The 20308-nt window shown below is 43.8% G+C and overlaps 1 long non-coding RNA gene across 1 annotated transcript in view; it reads right to left on the bottom strand.

Annotated features, from left to right (window-relative positions):
• The window catches only part of LOC110549587 (uncharacterized), a 44931-nt gene that overhangs the window by 15502 nt on the left and 9121 nt on the right, over positions 1 to 20308 (bottom strand). The window contains exon 2 of the long non-coding RNA XR_002476470.2: positions 9551 to 9976. This is a non-coding gene — a long non-coding RNA (uncharacterized LOC110549587). The remainder of the gene's footprint in view (positions 1 to 9550; positions 9977 to 20308) is intronic.

The following is a 20308-nucleotide window of genomic DNA, read 5'->3' as shown; positions in this document are numbered from 1 at the left end:
CCAGATTTACAGTACTAAGCATGAAATTGCTCTTGTAGAGTAGGCTTCATTTCTAATTAGAAAGCAGTTGGTTACTCTTATAATGGTCATGCCACTAGTGCCCTACCTTTTTTGTTTGTTTGTTTGTTTGCTTATTTTTGAGACAGGGTTTTTCCGTGTAACTGTGGCTGTCCTGGAGCTCACTCTGTAGACCTGGCTTACTTCAAAGTCTCAGAGATCCACCTGCCTGTGTCTACTCTGGGATTAAAGGCTATACCACCACCACCTGGCTTGTGCCCTACTTTTTTGTTGTTTTTTTATTTTTTACTTTTTATTTTTTTATTTTTTTTTTTGAGACAGCACTTCTCTGTTCATCCTGGAACTCTCTGGCAGTCCTGGAACTCTCTCTGTAGACCTGGCTGGCCTTGAATTCAGAGATCCACCTGCCTCTGTCTCTTAATACCCTTCTGCTGGGGATTAAAGGTGTGTACCACCACTGATTAGATCTCTAACCTACTTTTAACTATGAAGGACACTATGACAAGAGCCAATGTAGCTGTATAGGTGATAATTATGGCATTTGATTAGTGTCCTCATAAGAAAAGGAAGAAAACACCAGCGTGGTCCCTGCATGTGCAAAAAGACAAGTCTGTGCGCAAGTACACTGAGACTCCTGTCTACTAACAGGATAGTAGTCCTCACCAGAACTGGTCAGAAGCTAACATTTCCAGCATCTTGCCTTCAGAGTAATGGCAAAATAGATATCTCTTATTAAAAATCACCTCAAAATCTGTGAGAACTTGATGTGGTAACCAGGCAAAAATATAACAGACATCATGGACATTAAATGGATATGGATTTCTTTCTTCTGCTTTTAGAGACATTGTTTCTCTCTAACCAAGCCTCACCTCTTCCCTACCTCTGAGAAGCTCCTGTACTGATGTCTTGCTCAATTAATCCACCTTATTAAGCTTAGCCCCATCTTATTTCTTTCATGGTTGCTCTCTTCAGGCTACTTTCCTGAAACCCACGAGGCTCCTGAAGACTTTCATTCAAGGAGCTCTTCTTGCTTAGAATAATCTGCCCTCTTCTCTGGGGATACCAAAATCCTACCCACTTAAAAAAATAAAATTATATGTGTGTGTGTGTATAAAATATATTTCTAATATGATTTCTAGTCTGTAAGACATCAGACTCCTAGTTTAAGAAAAGGAAACCCAAACCAAACTTCTGTAGACACAACAAAAGCACTAGCTTCATGTGCCACAGATCCAACCAATGCCATTACGTCCCCTTCTCAGGGCCCGAGTCACTTTCCCGGCATTGCATTTTTGTGTCTCACTGCAGACATCCTTCCTTGCACCCGAAGGCTTGCCATAAGGCCACAGAACTCTGTCCTTGAAAAAAATCAGCCTGGTGTGCATCTTTCTCCTGCCATTCACTTTCAGTGTCTTATAGGAGAACTTCAATTGGACTCACTTGAATAAACGGCTCCTTTTGTTCAATCCTTCTAGCTGAAAAGATTGGGTACTGCCATAGCCATGCCTGCAGACAGCAGAGCAAGGAAGGCTGAGCCTTAGGACTAACTAAACCATCAAAATACATGGAAGATGGGGAATAAATTCCCCTTACTAGGATCTGGAGGTAGGCATTTCTTGTAATTCATACGTTGAATCCTAAACCTAACAATGAGACTGTGAAGATGCGGGTACTTGGACAAATGAATTAATCATGAGGGCTTTACCCTCTGGGGTGGTTTGAATAGGAATGGCCCCCACAGACTCTTGTGTTAAAACGCGTAGCCATAGACAGTGGCCCCATTAGGAGGTATAGCCTTATTGAAGTAGGTGTGGTGTTGTTGGAGGAAGTGTGTCACTGTGGGGGTGGGCTCTGAGGTCTCCTATGTTCAAGCTATGCCCAGTCTCCTTCTGCTGCCTTCAGATCAAAGTGTAGAACTCTCAGCTCCTTCTCCAGCACCATGTCTGCCTCCATTCTTCCATGTTGCTCACCAGGATGATAATGGACTAAACCTCTGAAATTGGAAGCCAGCCCCAATTAAAGGTTTTTCTTTATAAGAGTTACCAAAGAGCTGGGTGCAGTGGTGCAGGCTTGTAATCCCAGCACTCAGGGAGGCAGAGGCAGGTGAACCTCTGTGAGTTCAAGGCCAGCCTGGTCTACAAAGCAAGTACAAGATAGCCAAGGCTACACAGAGAAACCCTCTCTCTCTCTCAAAAAAAATGTTTAAGAGTTACCATGGTCATGGTGTCTCTTCACAGCAATATAACCCTAACTAAGACAACCTCATAAATGGAATTTGTTCCTACCGTAAAAGAAGACAGAAGACATTCACCTGACTCCTCTGCCATGTGATCATGCAATTAGAGGCCACCTTTATATGAATCAGACCGAAAGCTCTGCCTAAGCATCAAATTTTCTGGGGTCTTGACCCTAGAATTTCCAGCCTCTAAGACATATCTATATTCTGCCCATTCTGAGGTATTTTGCTAAGACACCCAAAGCAAACTAAACACCCCTAAAGAAAGACAAGACAACAAAATATCTTGCATGTAATAGGCATGAAGTTGCCCTTTCTCTAGCATTCAAGGTTCCTTTCCCCAACTGAACTGTACCTAGACCATCTACCTCGCCATTTTCAAGGAGTTTGGTGCTATTGACGTTAAAGGTGGTGATCCTGTATTCATTTACTATGTGTCTTTCACAGTTTCCAGACTGTGAGCATACATCAGGAATCTAATAAAGGCTTCCTAATTCTTGGGACCTGTGTCATGCTGTTTTCAACAAAGCAGATCTTCTAAATACATTTCTCTTGACTTGATTGTAGGGTTTTTGTTTGTCTGATTATTTATCGTTTATTTGTTTTGTTTTTGAATAACAATCTATATTAGTTTCTATTTTGATTGCCGTGATGAAATACCAATGACCATAGCAAGTTATAGAAAGAACAGTTTATTTGGTCTCAGAGTTCTAGAGTAAGTCGTAGCAGGGAGGGTAGCAGGGAGGCATGGCAGTAAGTGGCAGATACAGTAGCTAGAGCAGGAAGCTAAGCTAGCACATCTTCAACTTTGATAGTGAAGCAGGAAAAGAAAAGTGGAAAGGAGTAGAGCCAGGAAGTCCCAAAGCCATCCCCTGGTAACACACTTCCTACAAGGCTGTGCCTTTCCATACAGCACCACCAGCTGGGAACCAACTGTTCAGATGTCTGAGCCTATAAGGAGTATTTCTTGTTCAGACCACCACAGGGTCTAACTACGTACCCCTGGCTGTCCTGAAACTCAGAAAGCATTGTCTGCCTCTGCCTCCCCAGTCCTGGGATTAAAAGATTGCATCACCGTGCCCAGCTTGACTGGGGTGTTAATGCAGATGACAATTTTTATGTTCTGATAATATCTTGGAGATAAAACCATGGTTTAACATGTTTATAACATGTTCACAGTACTTTGCAATTTACAATTAGCTTTCATATTGTGTGCGTGTGTGTGTGTGTGTGTGTGTGTGTGTGTGTTTTGATGTGGAAAAGAGAAAGGCACTATTTCTATTGCACAGATAAGGAAATGGAGATTAGGTGTAGTTCCTTGGCTTAACTAAGGCTGGCTGCAAAGTGGCACAGATTAGCCCTAGCCTTTGGGGTTTCATTTTTCCATCCTGACTCAATAAGAGGGCTAAGTGCTAAGGAAGGGGTGGCAGGGCATCATTCTGGAAACAGTGCCCTTGGGGCTGCCTCCATGAAGCCCAGGTGTCTCTCCGCAATGGGAGAGAGCTGGATGAATGGGCCTGTGGGTAGAATCTCTACCCACATGGATGTGCTCACTGCCTGGAATACGTGTCTGAAGCCTGGAACCAAAGCATCTCCGTGGCCCCGAATGTTACTAAGGAGAGATTCAGCCTGCATTTAAATGCCAGATGACAGAAGCAAGTGGCCAAGCAGTGCGGGCATCTTTGCCAAGTTGGAATGGGAGCAAGTGTGACTAAGCCAATGGGACTAGAGGTGGCAAACAATTCATGTCTGGTTGGACTCAAGCACTGTGTTGGCAATAACACTTCCAGAACAAGCAAGGGTGACCAGAAGTCCCTGTTCCAAGGAGCCCTGTAAAGGAATGAGCTGCCCACTTTGCTGTCACTTCATAGGAATTCAGCAGTGGGACCCTCCCTTGAACTTCCGACAGGCAGGACAATGATGACAGTGTCATGGCCGGGCCTCCCCTGCCTGCTGCTAGCCCTGCAGAAGCTTGTAAAGGCAGAAATTCAGGGCCCAGACGTCTTGTTTCTGTTGCTCTTGCCAGAGCCTTGCTCCAGAGGAGGTTTGCATTGTGTTATAATCACACGGTTTGCAAAGTGATAGTTACGAGTCTGTTAGCATTTCCACCCCAAACCTCGAATTTTCAGCTGCTCACAGTGACTCAAATATAAGAATTCTCTTTAGGCTGAAATTTGGCACACAGGGTCTCAGGCCCAGCTGGGGAGCAATTTCAACCTTTTTTGGGACCGGATTTCAATAACATCCATTTGGCTGTTTTTGAATAACAGCAAAAGTACAACAGAAGAGAAGTTAGTGGGTTTTTTTTTGTCTTTTTTAGAGCAAAATGTTGCCATTATGTGCCTGCAGAAATGGTGTGGGGTGGGGATCCACCCTATCAACTCCCAGAAACCTAGCAGGTGATTAGCCTTTGAGTGGCCTGAGTATGTATACTATTTTCGTAAATACACATTTTGAAAAAAACCAAACTCTAGTCTGTTATTCAGAACGGAGGGGAGATTTTGTTTAATAACATATTGTGTTTTTGAAAAGCCAAGTTGACTCGGGAGCAATGGCATATACTAGTGGATATTGAATGTCTCCTACACCCACGCCACACTGCCACCCAGGCAATGGCAAATTGCAGGATGCAGCTGAGCTCCCAAATGGAAAGGAAAAACCAGCAGACAAGTCGCAGAACAGGAGAGAAGGAAGAAAGACACCCCTTATGACTGAAAAGATGCCATGAGCCCAGGGACCCGAGATCTTGTGTTTTCTTCCTGTAGGAAGAAGACACCGGAACTCGGATGCTTTCTCCACTCACTCACAACAATGAATCAAGTTACAAAGGACAAATTCCTGAAAGGCAAAATGGTGCAGAGCTTGGTTCTAATTCTCTATGTAAACTATTTCAGGATGGAGAGAGCATAGAAAACCTGGTGTGTGTGTGTGTGTGTGTGTAAGCCCAGCTCTCAGGAGGCTGAGGCAGAAGGATCTCAAGTTTGAATTTCTGCCTCAAAAAAAAAAAAACAAAAAAACAAAAAAACCCAAAACAATGAGCCATAGAAAATAATACCACCCTGTGTATCCACCATTCAGAATAGGAAGCAAAACATTCCAAACACAATTGAAGTCCTTTTTGTGTATTAACTTCATTCCTTTCCTTTTAATCTAAAGCTTTATTATCAGTGTTTTCTCAATGTAGGATATTATTCTAATTTTATTTCATGGAACTTATGATTTCTCCTCTTCCTCCTGTATTGTTCAAGTCTAAATTCTGTTTGTATTGACGCCTTTTCTTGCCTTTAGCATCCAGGCTCCGCTCTGAAGTAGTCACCTGTGCTCCAGCTGCTGCACATTTCCTGTCTGAAGGCAAATGAAGACAATTTTCCCAACCCCTGTCAAAAATAATATTCCAAAATGCCTCAGGAATATCTGTCTATTACATTGTCGGGAGTGGTACCAAGAGTCACTACCATCTATTTTTCGCGTGAGTACAGGCACATCAGACTGTCTCTTAGGAGGCACTTGGACCTACTGCAGAGAACCCTTCCATGATCTTCAGGTCCCTTTGAAAACAGAAGGCAAGACACAGGACTTAGAATCACCTTAACTCCCTGTGAGCCACGTCTGTCTGGTCAGGTCTCCTAGTAATCATCTTGGGGACTGCTTCTAACTAGAAGGCTCTTGTGCTTTAGGAAATCTGGGCCTCTTTCTAAGCCCCCAGAGTCCAGGCAGTACTTGATGGTAATTAAAAACTTAGGTTCAAAGGCCAGGTACAGTGGCTCATACTTGCAACCTCAGCACTTGAGAAGTTGAGGGAGGAGTATTGTGAGTTCAAGGCCAGTCTGGGCCACATGATGAGTCTAGCCGCAGGATTGCTTTATTTAAGCCAGTGTGATAGCGCACGGCTGTAATCCCAATGCTTAGGAGGTGAAGGCAGCTCTCAGGGTATTTAGTAAGTCTGTGCTACTTAAGACCCCGTAGTAACGCTACCACCATCCCCCACCCCCTTCTCAAGGGCTGGAGTAACGGCTCAGGTAAGAGGGAAGAGCATAAACTCCTATGGAAAACCCTAGCTTGGTTCCCAGCACAGGCACAGCAGGTGGCTCACAGCTAGCTGCGTGTATGTCTAGTTCCAGAAAATCCTGAATCCTTTTCCAGCCTCTTCGGGTACCTGGATCTACATGCACATGCGAACTCATCCAGGTGTCTTTTCACACAGATTTAAACAAACAAACAAACAAACAAACAAACAAACAGGTTTCTGGCTAGGTGGTGGCGGCACACACCTTTAATCCCAGCACTCCAGAGGCAGAGGCAGGGGGAATCTCTGTGAGTTCAAGGCTAGACTGGTCTACAGTGTGGGTACTAGGACAGCCAGGGCCACACGGGGAAACCCTGTCTCAAAACAAAACAAAACAAAACAAAACAGACAAACAAACAAAGAAAGAAGTTTCCTTAATTTAGTGTTTGTGTGACCTTAGATAAATTACTAAAACAGTCTTCATCAGTTTCATAGTTACAGCAAATAATGTATCAGATGCCCTGGAGCTGAAGTTACAGGCAGTTGTGAGCCACCTAAGATGGGAGCTGGGAGCTGAACTTGCATCCCGGGTCCATTGGAAGAGCATGGAGAGCTCTTAACACTGTCAGGCCACCTTGCCGAGTCACTGAATCCACCAGTACAGAACGCAAGCCTCCTGAAGGCAATGGTACCATCTGCTCCATTCACACAAGCATCCCCAGCACATTGCAGGGCACTTGGCGGGGCACACGGCCGGTATGGTCAATACGGGTTTAGTTAAGTTGCCTGCATTTCAGACTCATCAAATTTCAGGCCATGTGTAGACACGTGTGTGCTTGTGTGCATATGTGTGCCTGTGGGGGGGGGGGGGCGGTTATAGACCCTCTTGTCTCCAAAATCATCTTGGGCAGACAAAACTTCTTAAGCTGCCCCACCCCACCCTCCTCACTCACACGCCTAAGCAAACACGGTGTGACAGGGTTAACACATGGGACCCATGGCTCCAGTTAATTTTTTCAGAGGTGGCTTCCTGGTACAACCCAAGCCAGCCTTAGTGTTTTGAGGAATTAGGACTGGGTTTAGGAGTGGTTAAATGTGAATGCAGGGCTATTTTGGCAGCTGTGCTGGGTGCCCTTGTGAGCTGTGCCCGCAGCAGGTGAAGGAGGAAAGAATGAAGCCAAATGACTACAGAAACTGACCAAGGACGAGCACCAGGAGCCCGAGAGGGTGAGAACCTCCTACTTTTCTGTTCTGAGTGACTGGAGAACACAGGTTTTCTTGTAATTATAAAGCCTCTTTCTTTCTAATATCATTTTGAGGGAGGGAAAAAAATATCCTTAAAGATCTTTTGATTGTGTGTTGGTTTTAACTGTAGCTACGTATTCTAGGCGAACCACGCACCTTTCTTGATGTAAGTATAATATGTATCCATAAAAATAAGCACTTTCAATATGGTAAAAACACTGAGGGACAAATACAACCCAAAACACAACTCTAAAACCCTTGGACGCTTGTATGAGGGACACACTGAATGAGCCTGGGGGCCTCGGGTCTACCTTTACTCTGCTCTTGGCAGCCGCGCTAACGCTGCCCTCTTCCTGGTACTCTCACAGGGCTCTTCAAGCCTTCTTTTCCTAATCAGCTTCGAAGGACTCCCCAGTTTGCTCTCTATTTTGTCTTTGAGGCTTGAGTATACAGTTCTAAGAATTAAGAGTTAGAATTAGAATATATATATATATATATATATATATATATATATATATATATTCAACCTAAAACTGGCTGGATTCCATTTCTAAAATGTTTTAGTAGCACACAGGGCCAGCTGGTTTAAGGCCATGACTGGCGGCCATTGTACAGCTGCTGCACATCTGCAGGTCCTGGCATGCCCTTTTATTGCTGTCTGCTTTCTATTGCACGTTGTCAAAGGCCTGGCGACTGCATCTGTTTGAATGTTGTCTGTAGGACTCTGAACTCGGAGCTATATGTGGCTTGGAACAAGGGAATAGTTACATTCAGCGAAGTGTGCTCTGGAAGGGCTGATGAACTTCCTGAGGGATGTGCCCTCAGGTAAAGGGACTGCTTCTACGTTCACCTCCCAGCTAAGAGGGGTTATTCCAACTGCCTTCTCAGTGCTTTGAACAGAGACCTGTTCATAATGGTAAACTCCTTGTACCTGTCATTCAGTTGAGTTAGCTGTTTCCATATTAATAGGATTTTGTGCTAGCTATTAAAAATTTTTCACTGTGCATTCCTGCTCTAACATGTCTTCCTCTACTCTTCTGGTCTTTACCATTCTCTCTCTCTCTCTCTCTCGCTCTCTCTCTCTCTCTCTCTCTCTCTCTCACATACACACACACACACACACACACACACACACACCCATGCTCATCTGATAAATTGAGCCTCAGGGCTTCTGTATAATCAGCCAGCATCTTCAAGGTCACTAATGTTACCTCTTGTCTCTGCTGTGTGGGAGCCAGGGAGTGAGTCATCAGGGTGAATACTGCCTCTGTAATTCTACCAGATTGTGTTTGTCTCCACTTCAAAGCTCCTCACTCTAACAGAATAGTATTTCTCCATCCCGCCCACCCAAACAGCAGTCTGGAGAGGCAGCAGTTACATGAACAACACTGTTCTTTCCTTAGGACTTCCCTTCCCCCACCTCAGAGCACAGCAAGACCTTTAAGGAAGCCATGAGACATCAAACCAGGTGTTGCCTCCTAGAGAACGCAGCTTGGCATCTTCTTTGACCCTTCCTCTCTCTCCTGTCCAATTTCAGTTTTATCACATAATACCATACTTACGCCATTCCTGATCAGTCTTAATCATTTCTTGTCCCTTTAGTCTTTCATTTTTTTTCTCTTCCATTCACAAACCATTTATGATTTTGAGTTTTCTGTGTACAAGAGACAGATGTGTGTGTGTATGTGGGGGGCTTTAGACCCAGAATTTAGAGAGGAGGGAGGAGAGAGAGATGAGGGAGGGAGAGGGAGGGGAGGGACACACACACACACACAAAGAGAGAGAGAGAGAGACAATCTTTCCCACTTTCACAGTGTCTTTGGGAGCTCACTGTGGAAGTCAAGGATGCCATTACTAGGCACCCAGCCACAGTGTTAAGCTCTTCAACTCCCTATGACTAAAAGAAGCAATACTAACTTGTTTGTGAGACAAGGATTTGCTATGGGGTGGTATGTAACTCAGCCTGGCCTTGAACCCATAATCTTTCTGCCCTCTCAGTCTCTGAGTTTCAGACATTGCAGCTGTGAGCTATCAAGCAGTCTTACCCGTGAGTAAGGTGAGATTCAAAAATTTTAAATAGTTTGCTCAAGATGACAGGCAGTGACAGAAATAAGGAAAATGATGATGTAGGTGCCAGGATCACATTTTCTTGCTGCTGTTTTTTTGTTGTTTAGCGCTGAGTGAGAGAATGGACATTAATGATTCTTTATTTCTCAGGGTTTCCATGCCCTGGAATCTTGATTTCAATTATTTATGGAATACATTGCAAGAGTATAATTTTCTCCCATCATTCCTATGTCACTTTAGCCCAGAGAAACTCGTGGCTGTTGCCAGTGGTGTTTCAACTTATCTTCCCCGCAGTAGGACAGCACATCTTAAAAGTTCCGCCAGTCTTCATTCACATCCTGTGTACGCTCATTAGGTGTCCTCCAGGCCTAGAGTAATGATGTAATTCATCCATGCTGGAGCACCTGGAGGAAGGAAGGGAACATTTTAAATGATCACGCTGGGCATACCAGGATGCGTGGCTCTCTTCTCCGGACATACTCTGATGAAGTTCATGTCTCTAGTGGACTAGGAGGCTGCTTAGAGTCCATCCTAACTGAACACTGGGAAACAAGAGAACGGAGGTTGCAAGGAACAGAAGCTCTGCCTGTCAGACTCCGGTCTCTTTGCCTCTACATTGGCAAGCCTGGTTGTGTGTGGCCAAGGAAGGAAGGTAGGAAGATCAGGAATCTAGAATACTCATTGTCCCATTCCTTGGAAAAGCGGAGCCCACACATCAGTGGCTGAATAGGCACACATCAAGCTGGGTGCCTGCCTGTAATCCTAAGATTTCTCAGGCGGGAGGGTTGCTGGTGTGAGGCCAACCTGGGCTCTAGCAAGACCTTCAAAATAATGCCCCCACCACCACCAGAGAAAAAGAAACACTCATTGGTCATTTTATTTAAAGTAATAATTTTAAATTCTATTTATTATTCATGGGGAGAGAGTGTGTCATGACCTGGATTTGGAGGTCAAAGGGCAGTTTACAAACTTGAGTTGGTTCTCCCCTTCCATGGTCCTCAGGCCCGTAAAGCATGTAAGTGCCTTTACCCACTGGGCCACTTAGCCACCCCAACCCCAGTCATCTTAATCTTTTAAAGTTACGTTTATTTATTTATTGGGGGCATGCACGCAAACTTGTATAGAGGTCAGAGAACAACCTGTAGAAGCCAGTTCTCTCTTTCCACCCAGTAGGATCGAACTTATGTTTTCAGACGGCAGGTACTGTTACCCAGCTGAGCCCTCTTGCTGGCCAAATCATTTTTATCTTAACCGTGGCTCCCAGCTCTACTCTAGATACGCTGAAAATACACTCCGAGGCAGGGTTGGGTAACTAACGGCGTTTTAAATGCTGCTATAAGGAAATTTCATCCCTTTATCAAAGTGACACCATGTGTTTGCACACTCACTCTACACTGAGAGGTACAGTTTTGGAAGAGTTTCCTGCTGGAGTCAATTGCCCAACTGTTTGCAACATTAGCATTTCTTCATAGATGCCATCTCCATGGCCTTAATCACTCGCTGTTTGAATCAAATAATCTAAACCACATGAACCTTTTCTCTTTCTTTGGGGGGGGTAGGGGTGTTCCTCTGTATTGAGCCAGAGGTGATACACACTATGTACCTCACCACACAGAGATACTCCAGTCCCTAAAATGATCTTAACCTTGTAATTACTCCGATCATAAATTCTTAGCTTCTCACCCATTTCCATATACATATATGCATATACATATATGTATATATACACATATGGCTAAGAATATATTCTTAGCAACTTACATTGGATCAAGAAAAGAGAACATTTCAGTGCTTTCTGATCGTCACAGTAATAACATTTGCCACTAATTGAGCAACATACAAGTCAGTTATTTGCATACAATGCCCCAGATATCGAAAGCCTGCAAGAAGACCGGCAACCTCTGCTACATATATGTGGGATCTCCAGCTCAGAGAAGTTGGGTGACCTCCCTGCAGCCTCCCAGCTTGTGATTGGCAGAGCTTGAAGTAATTGGGGAACTCGTAAGCACTCGGTGACAACAGCAAAATACTTACCGGAAGGCCGCGAAACCCACGTGCGCCAGTATGACCCTCTGAAAACCAGTTCTAGACACAGAGAGACCTGAATGCAACCCTGAGACATGCAGAGGCATCTCTTTGATGCAGGGAAGCTGCATAGCACCAATTACTGGTTCACATGTGGGGTAGCTTGGGGTGCGGCGAAGCATTTTGCAGGCCAGCCTTGGGACTGAGTTCTCTTTTGTCGGCTGAGCTGCTACACCGCTCTTTATCCATATTTTCAAGGCAGCATAAACGCAGCGAATGTTCTCTAATTGCACTCCCTTCCTGCAGTACGCCTGCTCCTTCCGAGCTCCACGGGCTGGTTCCATACGCAGCTCGTGTGGGGAAGGGCTGGTGGCAGCTGCAAGTTGGTGTGTGACACATTGAGTAGTCATATTTCTCTTCTCTGTGGCCCTCCAAAGCCCTTTCCAACATAACTTTTCCCCATCTGTTCTCGTTTGCACTGCATAATAGGGGACAGGTTTTGGAACTTGGGATTCAAAAAAAAAAAAAAAAAAACATTAAGAGAAAATAAAAATGAGATGGAATTTGAGTAGAAAGAAACTCACTAGCACACCCCCCCTTCCTCAATTGCTGGGATCATTACCAGAGTATTAAATCGATCAAGTTTTTAGTCTACTTGATTCCTTTCATGTGGTACTGAGAGAGAAAGAGAGAGAGAGAGAGAGAGAGAGAGCTCAAATTGCTTTCAATTGTCTGCAAAGCAATAGGACGGAATAGACAGGCAAGCACAGCCGAGCTGGGACACAGTCAGCCTTGCCCATAGCCGGGCTTAACTTTCCTCCTATTTGTTCAGCTTCTTTAATAAGTGCATTAATTGCCGAATGGCCCGGGTCCCTCCTCTGCACAATGGGTGCCAGATGGCAAGCTTAGAGTATCTAGAACCATTTTCAGAAGCCCCACAAGCACACCTCCGCGTGCTGCATGATCTGGGAAACAAGCGAACACCACATTTCACTGCAATACACTTTTCTTCTGTACATTGGGGAAGAGAGAGTGAGAGAGAGAGAGAGAGAGAAAACGTGTGTGTGTGTGTGTGTGTGTGTGTGCGTGTGCCAGGAGCACAATATACTCCCGTTTTCGCAGAAATCTTTGCTTAGGCTGAAGCTAACGTAGGCATTTAAGTTGGAAGCGTGAACACATTTAAGGAAGAATATTCAGTAAACAATAAACACGAATATGACAAAACAGAAAGAGTACGACAAAGTCTGCTTAGGAAGCAATTAGGGGCTAGGGATGCAGCTCAGTTGGTAGAGTGCTTATCTCGCTATGCAGGGTGCTCATCCTCTTTACCACACAAAACCACACACACTGGCGATGCCCGCAATCCCAGCTTGGGAGGTGAAGGTGAGGAGGATCGGGAATAAAAGGTCGTCCTGGATGACATGGCAAGTTGGAGGGTAGCCTCGGTGACGTAAGCAGAGTAGTGTTTCTTTCATCATTTCCTTACGACGGCTTTTAGGAAAGTTTTATTACTGCATCAGCCATAAGTTCCCAGTGTGACATTAGTCATAGACCTTAGGTCATTGGCTCAGCAGGGGTTTATAGTCTTTTGAGGAGGAGTGCAGCCTTCTCTGACAGGCTGATGAAAGGTCATGGATCTCCTTGGGAAAAATATATATTCTCATGTTGCTACAAACTTGCATAGATTTTTTTTTTGGGTCCCTGGGATAATCTAGCTCCCACCTACAGACACCTGGATGACTGGGCCACATGCATTCAGGGTTGTGTCTGCCTGCTTCTCTGTCTTCTTGGGTTTGTAGGTCAGTAGTTGAGTCTTCTCTGCATTTCTGTAAGGAACACCATCTTCCCTTATTGCAGATGCTAGGATAAACAACGCAGCTTGCTGTCTGTGCTAAGACAGACCTTCACTTCCCAACCACCCCATTCCTGCTTTCTCAAAACCCAGACATACTACAAGAATATCTGTAGCTGAGAACCGCTCCTAGGTTTTTCCAGGTCATCTCCTTATCACTTGGGATGTGCAGCTCCTTGCTCTATTAATGTAGAAACTGTGAACTTCGTCATTTCTCTTGTGCCTGTTGCTAATCCATCCAGAGGCTGGCACCTACCACAGACAGACCAATTAGCATCCCTGTTTTACATCCCGGAACCTCAGAAGAGAAGTACAAGGTGTGAGAGCCAGGAGAGACTTCTTTGTTAATTCTGTAAGGAAGAACCAGGCACACCCAGGGTTCAATGATACAGATCCCCCCAGTAACTTCTTGGGAGCTAAATATTGTTTTTATAACCTCTTCTACATCCTCCCTTCATAGTTCCCATAATTCTCAACTTCTTTTCTTCATGTACTCCATTATGTATGAGAGAAGGGTGGTGATAATCAGAATAATTTTTTTTTTCTTTTAACCCGAGGCCACACAATTACTAAATGAAGGGATCTTTTTGTTGTTGGTCCTTGAGCTAGGATCTTACAGAGCCTCAAACTCACTGTGTAACCAATAATGACCTTAAACCACAGATCCTCCTGTTTCCCCAAGTGCTGGGCTCACAGCACCACACACAGAAGAATAATGATAACCAGATGTATTTACTGACTATGTCCCAGGCACTTATCCATGCTGCTGGAAGTTGGATGCTGTTTCTAATCCTCACACCCTTCTTGAGGCAGGTAGAATTATCTACTCCACTGTACACATAAGAAAATTGTCGCATAAACATGGAACCAGCTGTAGCTTCATTATCCTTATCTTTTTTTTTTAATCTCTAAAAAGTTTTGCTTAACTTCACTTAATTTTGGTTGTTGATTCTGGGAGAGGGATTTGCTCTGTAGCTCATGGAGCTTCAAACTTGCCACCGTCCTGCCTCAGACTCACCCTCCCAAGTGCTGGGATTAGAAGAAGCCAGGCCCGGCCTCCTAAAGTTTTGAAAAGCTAATTTATCACAGAGGCTGCAGCTTGGCTAAAACATTAAAATGTGGACCCAGGGAGACGGCTCAGCGGTTAGGAGCACTGGCTATTCTTGTGGAGGACTCGGGTTCAGTTCTAAGCATCTATACAGCGCTCACGGCCAACTGTAACTCCAGTTCCAGGGCATCCAACTCTTCTGGCCTCATCAGGCACCTGAATCACACACGGGGCACACAAACTCATTCCGGCTCACACTCTGGTTCGAGGAAAGACGTTGACCTCTGCTGGCACCGGGCCACACGTGATGCACTTACATACATGCAGGCAAAACACTCATCCCCATAAAACCAATTAAATAAAGATTTTCAAACAAGCATTAAAATACCTTGCCATCCCCTTTCCTTTCTGTTGTTTCTATGCTCCTGTACCATAGCCAGGGATTTCTGTTCAGTCATAACAGCCAATATAGATGCTCATACTTCCTTTTACTATTTTTTCTTTTTTGACGAAATTATGTGGCATAGTATTCTCTTGTCCTCACAGGCATCTTTTGTTTCATTTGCCATTATATCAAGAAGATCACCCTGTATCATACGTTACAAACTTCCTTCTTGCAGTTTTCAATTGCTCCAGTGTTCAGTGTACAGATGTATCATAATTTACTGATAGAGCATGTCATACTGATGAACCTTTAGGTCATTTCCATATTTTTTTTTGTCTTGTGTTGTGACAAGAACTTTGCCCACATTTTTACCAAAACTTTGCCATTTTACAATTAAATATTGGTAAACACTTAACTATATTTAACAGATATTAAATATCTGTAGAAAAGAGCTACAAGGCTACATGTGTGCAATCATAATTTTGCAAGAACACTTAAGGTTGCCCTCCACAGAGCTTGGACTACCTTCCATCAGCCATAACACATGAGAGCAATGCACTGTTCCTTGCCACTTCAGACTCTCCCACTCACATCTAAAAAGATTTATCTCCTCAAAGGTGTCTCAGAGATGCTTTATAAGAAAGAAATACAGAATCTGGGGGCATAGCTCATGGTTGGTGCTCTTTCCTAGTAAAGCCCAAGGCTCTCAGTTCAGTTTTAATCAACCAACCAACATACAGAGAGAGAGAGAGAGAGTGAGAGAGAGGTACATGCACATACAGAGGCACATATATAACACATACACACAGAGATGTGTACACATGCACACACAGGTACATACACAACACTTACACACACACACACACACACATGCACACACAGAAGCACATATACAGCACCCACCCACACATACATGAACACACAGAGGCAGGCACATATACAAGGCACACACATACACACACAGAATTTGCTCTTTTCCTCCCTTCCTCTCCACCTGCATGCATAGCATAGTTTTATTTTCCCTCTGTTACGTATTTTTTTGTTCTCTCCTTTCTTCAGAGCCTTCATCTACCCAAAGGAAGCTGGGGTTTATGAGCTTAGAATGTTGAGCAAATCTGCCCTGCTTAACCACCCAAACAGCAGGTGCTTGACCTCCAAGCCATGCACACTAAACCTTTCTACGGGGCTTCTAATAATACCTCTCGGTTCCCCATGCCCACTGCTGGGCAGTCAGTCCCTCCATAACATTCCCAGCCTACAATTCTCCTAATAATTCCCAGCACATACACATTGCCCTGCCCTTGACCCTTTACACATCCCCTCTTTTCTTTCTTCTTCCCCACATCTCTCTTTCTCTTTTGTGAGACAGGGTCTCACCACGTAGCTCTGCTGCCTGTCCTGGAGCTGCCAGGGCTGGGATTAACAGTATGTACCATGGCACCTGCTTTTTTCTTTTCCTCCTTTTAAAGTCAGGGTCAGTCTATGTAGTCCTTGCTGTTTGGGAACTCCCTATGTAGACCAGACTGGCCTTGAAGGCACAGTGATGGGTGTGCTTCTGTGGCTCACAAGCCTGGCTCTTCAGACTCTATGGGAGGCTTAAGACTGGGGAAGCGTAAAACAGCCACAAGTGGTAGAAATCTCCTGGAAAAACAGAAACAAGTCATGCAGTGTGCTCTTGTGCTCATGTGCATTTCTGGTTTACAAAAGACCCAAGGGAACAGCAATCTTCCTTAGAAAATCAACATGGCCCTGGCATGTTTATGGCACAGCCTTTAAGCTCAGCACTCAGAAGGCGGTGGCAGGAGGATGTCTGTGAGTTCCAGCCAGGGGAGAGACGGAGGAGGTTCTTCATCTCAAAATGGTGGTGGTGGGGGGGGCGGAGGGCAGAGAAGGTGACGTTATTAGTGCTGACCAAAATTTGAAGGATCTATAGGAATACTGCCCTTTACGGTGGATTAAATTAAACAACGTAAAGGAGGAACAGAGGCCTCGCTCACTCCTCCACACCCGTGGTTTCAGAGTCAACTGTTGCCTCAGGAAGAAGCAGGAGCCATCTCCTCTTTGTAGTAATCAAGCTTGGTGGAGGCAACTTCAGTTCAGTTCAGAAACTTTTCAAGTGTGGTTTTCCAGGCTTCTGGGAGTCGACCGTGACTGACTCACACAAAGGGGGCCTTTATTAAAAAAAAGCATATTCTGTTCATTGCAGGGAAAATGAACGCCTCAGAATAATTTCGCCAAATATTTAAAGAGAAAACAAAAAAACAATGCGGTAAACACATCAGGGACGTGATGAGCCGTCTAGGTAATTGGTTGTTTCTGTGCACCTGGTTCCAAAGACAATATTTAATGTGTAATCTGTTTCATCTGCTCAGGGAAGTGAGTGTAACCCTACCCTCTGAATCACATCTGCATTAAAATGAGGGGAGGCAGAGTCTCATTGCAGTGCTTGGAAATTTATGCACATGAGTTGTCTTTTACATGGAGACAGCAATTATACCCCTAGAAATGCAGTCTGTGGGAGAAAATGACATATTCAAGGCTGGGGAACAAAAGCCTAATGCTAAGGGGACATTAACCAGGTTGGGAACCCCCTCTCAACAATTAACATGATCATTTACAAAATCTGCAGTCTATAAAATTATTTTTAAAACATGTTTTTCAAAACAATGTGGGCTTTTTTTTTTTTACTTCCCTAAAAAAAATTTCATTAGCAATCATACAGAATCTATTTAACTACTCCATAGTAACAAGCAATTTAAACTCTTATCAGATATAGCTAAAGATTGAAAAACAGCAAGAAGTGATAGATGACCCTTGGCTTAGGCGCCCTGAAAGGACTAGGGGAGTGTAGGGGTGGGAGTGTTTCCAAAAAGTGTTTAACTTCATGTCAGAAAGTTGTGTTTGAAAACAACAACCCTGAGGCAGATTTATACAGAGAGGAGAGCAGGGGGAAGGGAGGGGAGAAGGATGCAGAAAGAAAAAAAATAAAAGGAAAGAAACGAAAACTATTAGCTAATTAAAAAAAAATTGTTTGTTGAGTGAGTCTATCAAAGTCAAGAAATCCACTGAAGCGGGTTCGAGTTTCTGCTTCTCCCATCTTCTCTGGGGACTGTAAGGGGTGGCCAGGAGTACTGTACTACCTTGCCCTCATCTCCCAGCTTCTTGCATAAGCAGGATAGGGCTGCAAACTGCGATGTCAGAATTAAAATATGAGAGACCTAAGTCAACAAAAACAGACTGGAGATTCCTCTCCACCTATGCTACCTGCATAAGAAAGGGCAGAGATAAACAGAAGGGAAAGGAGGTGGGTGCTGTGGAAATGACCTACAAAGGGTCTTTGTGACCCCTGGTCCAGTTTTTTTTGAACTGTCTTTCCCTAGTCTCACCAGCTCACTTTCATCCTCTGGAGTATCTTCTTTCTTTTTTTCTTCCTTCTTTCCTTTCTTCCTTCCTTTCTTCCTTCCTTCCTTCCTTTCTTCCTTCCTTCCTTCCTTCTTTCTTCTTCTTTTTTTTTTAATAAACTGTTTTTTCCTGGTATTCACCATGTGCTCCTGCTATTCTTTGTCCTGGGACACTTGAACTTGAACATCTCATGCAAGTGTCCCTCTCTGCTGTGACTGCACCTGCAACATCTCTAACATCCTGCTTTCTGGGCACATACAACCACATTTCACATACCACCTGATTTCAGGCATATCTTATGTCACCAACAAACTGGATCCCCTGCTTGACTTAGATAGGACAACGTGAGTCAATGTGACCTACACATTGCTTCAGGATTTCTCAGGTTTTTAATGCTTGATCTTAATACTTAGTGCATTTGTACATACTAGTAATCTGTTTATTTTCATATGAAACATCATTTCAGTTTAGGGAAGCTTGATTTAACACCAATATTGTTCTATTTCTATGTTTAGAATGTGTGTGTTTGAAACTTTTATTAAACAGAAGCACTGCCATTTTTTTTTTTTTCTTTTCCTTTCTTTTTCTGAGACAGGGTCTCATTATGTAGCCCTGGCTAGTATTCGTATGTAGATCAGCCTGGACTTGAACTCACAGAGATCCACCCAAGTCTGCTGGGATAAGACTTAAGCTACCATACCTAGCTTCTTCTTTTCTGATCATCAAATTCTTGAAAAAGAAAAAAAAAAAAAAGGTGGAGGTTCTATTAGCCTTAAACAATTTTCATTATTTGACTCCAAAGGTCTCATAGTGGTGATAAAGATGCAGTTTTTGCTTTATTCTGAAAATCAAGCTTCTGATTAAGACTGTTCTGAGTACTGTTACCAATGCTCAGTCACATGGAAGCAGATGATTCTTTGTGGAGAATCCTCTCATTTTAATGGTTTCTGAGACAGAACCTCACATAGCCCAGGGAGCCTCCAACTAGCTATGTAGCTAGGAAAGAAGGCTTTGGGCTCCTCATCCCCTTGCCTCCAATCTCAGGTGCTCGGAGCTGAGGGATGTGTACCCCAGGTTCTGCGGGAAACTGGTGAACACCTGACTAAACAAATCTATATGTTGTTACCAAGGATCACACATCCTTCTGAACATAGAGGCAGCTTCTCCTCTGGAACACAGGGGTGTGTGTGTCTGTGTGGAGGGGAATTTCTGGACCGTCATTTTCTTTAGTAATTACTTTTTCCTTTCCCTTTTCACCAAATAGGCAGAACTATCCCTGCTACCCCCTTGCTGGGCAGGCATTCCTTTCCCACCCTGCCTCTTCTCCAATATACAGAAAATTAGATGCTTTCAGAGTCCACCTCTTGAGCCTCTAGCTTCTTACAGGTCGGTACCATCTTCAGCTCTTAAAGAGAGGGACATTTGCTCCCTTCATTCCTGATTGGGTCCCCGTGTTAGACGCTAGAGTTCCTGTGCCATTTTGGGGGTTCTAGAAGGAGCTGAAGCAACCCACCTATCGGTTTAAAAACTCAGATTGTCACAGAGGAAAGGGAATAGGTACATTTTCTATTTCTATTTCTTCTATAGAGGTGACTGAATGTTTTTTTTTATTTTTTAATCATTAGTTACATTTTATTAACTCTGTATCCTAGCTGTATCTCGCTCCCTCATTCCCAAGGTGGCTGACTGTAATACAAATTATCTAGTTACTTAGGAAAACCAAAGATCATTTAATACATTAATTATTTAATACATAAATCATTCTTTCTATTATTGGAAGCAGATATTATTTTTAGGAATTTGCAATGACATAAGCATAGAGTTGCTTTGTCCAAATGTAAGGAACTTTATCCAAATGTAAGGATCTTTTTCCTATTCCTTGAAGTTTCATCAACGTGGTAGAAAATACTTCTTCAAAGAAGGTGACTGGTCCCACTCTGAGGGTGGAGAACCATGCTAATATTTAAAGGTTATTGATAGATTAGAATTTCTACCTTGTTCTTACTTATAAAGCAAAAAAAAAA

The sequence above is a fragment of the Meriones unguiculatus genome, chromosome 8, assembly GCF_030254825.1.
Source record: "Meriones unguiculatus strain TT.TT164.6M chromosome 8, Bangor_MerUng_6.1, whole genome shotgun sequence".
Classification (NCBI taxonomy): Eukaryota; Metazoa; Chordata; class Mammalia; order Rodentia; family Muridae; genus Meriones; species Meriones unguiculatus.
Note: the sequence above shows the minus strand (reverse complement) of the source record. Positions and strands in the feature narration are given on the sequence as shown.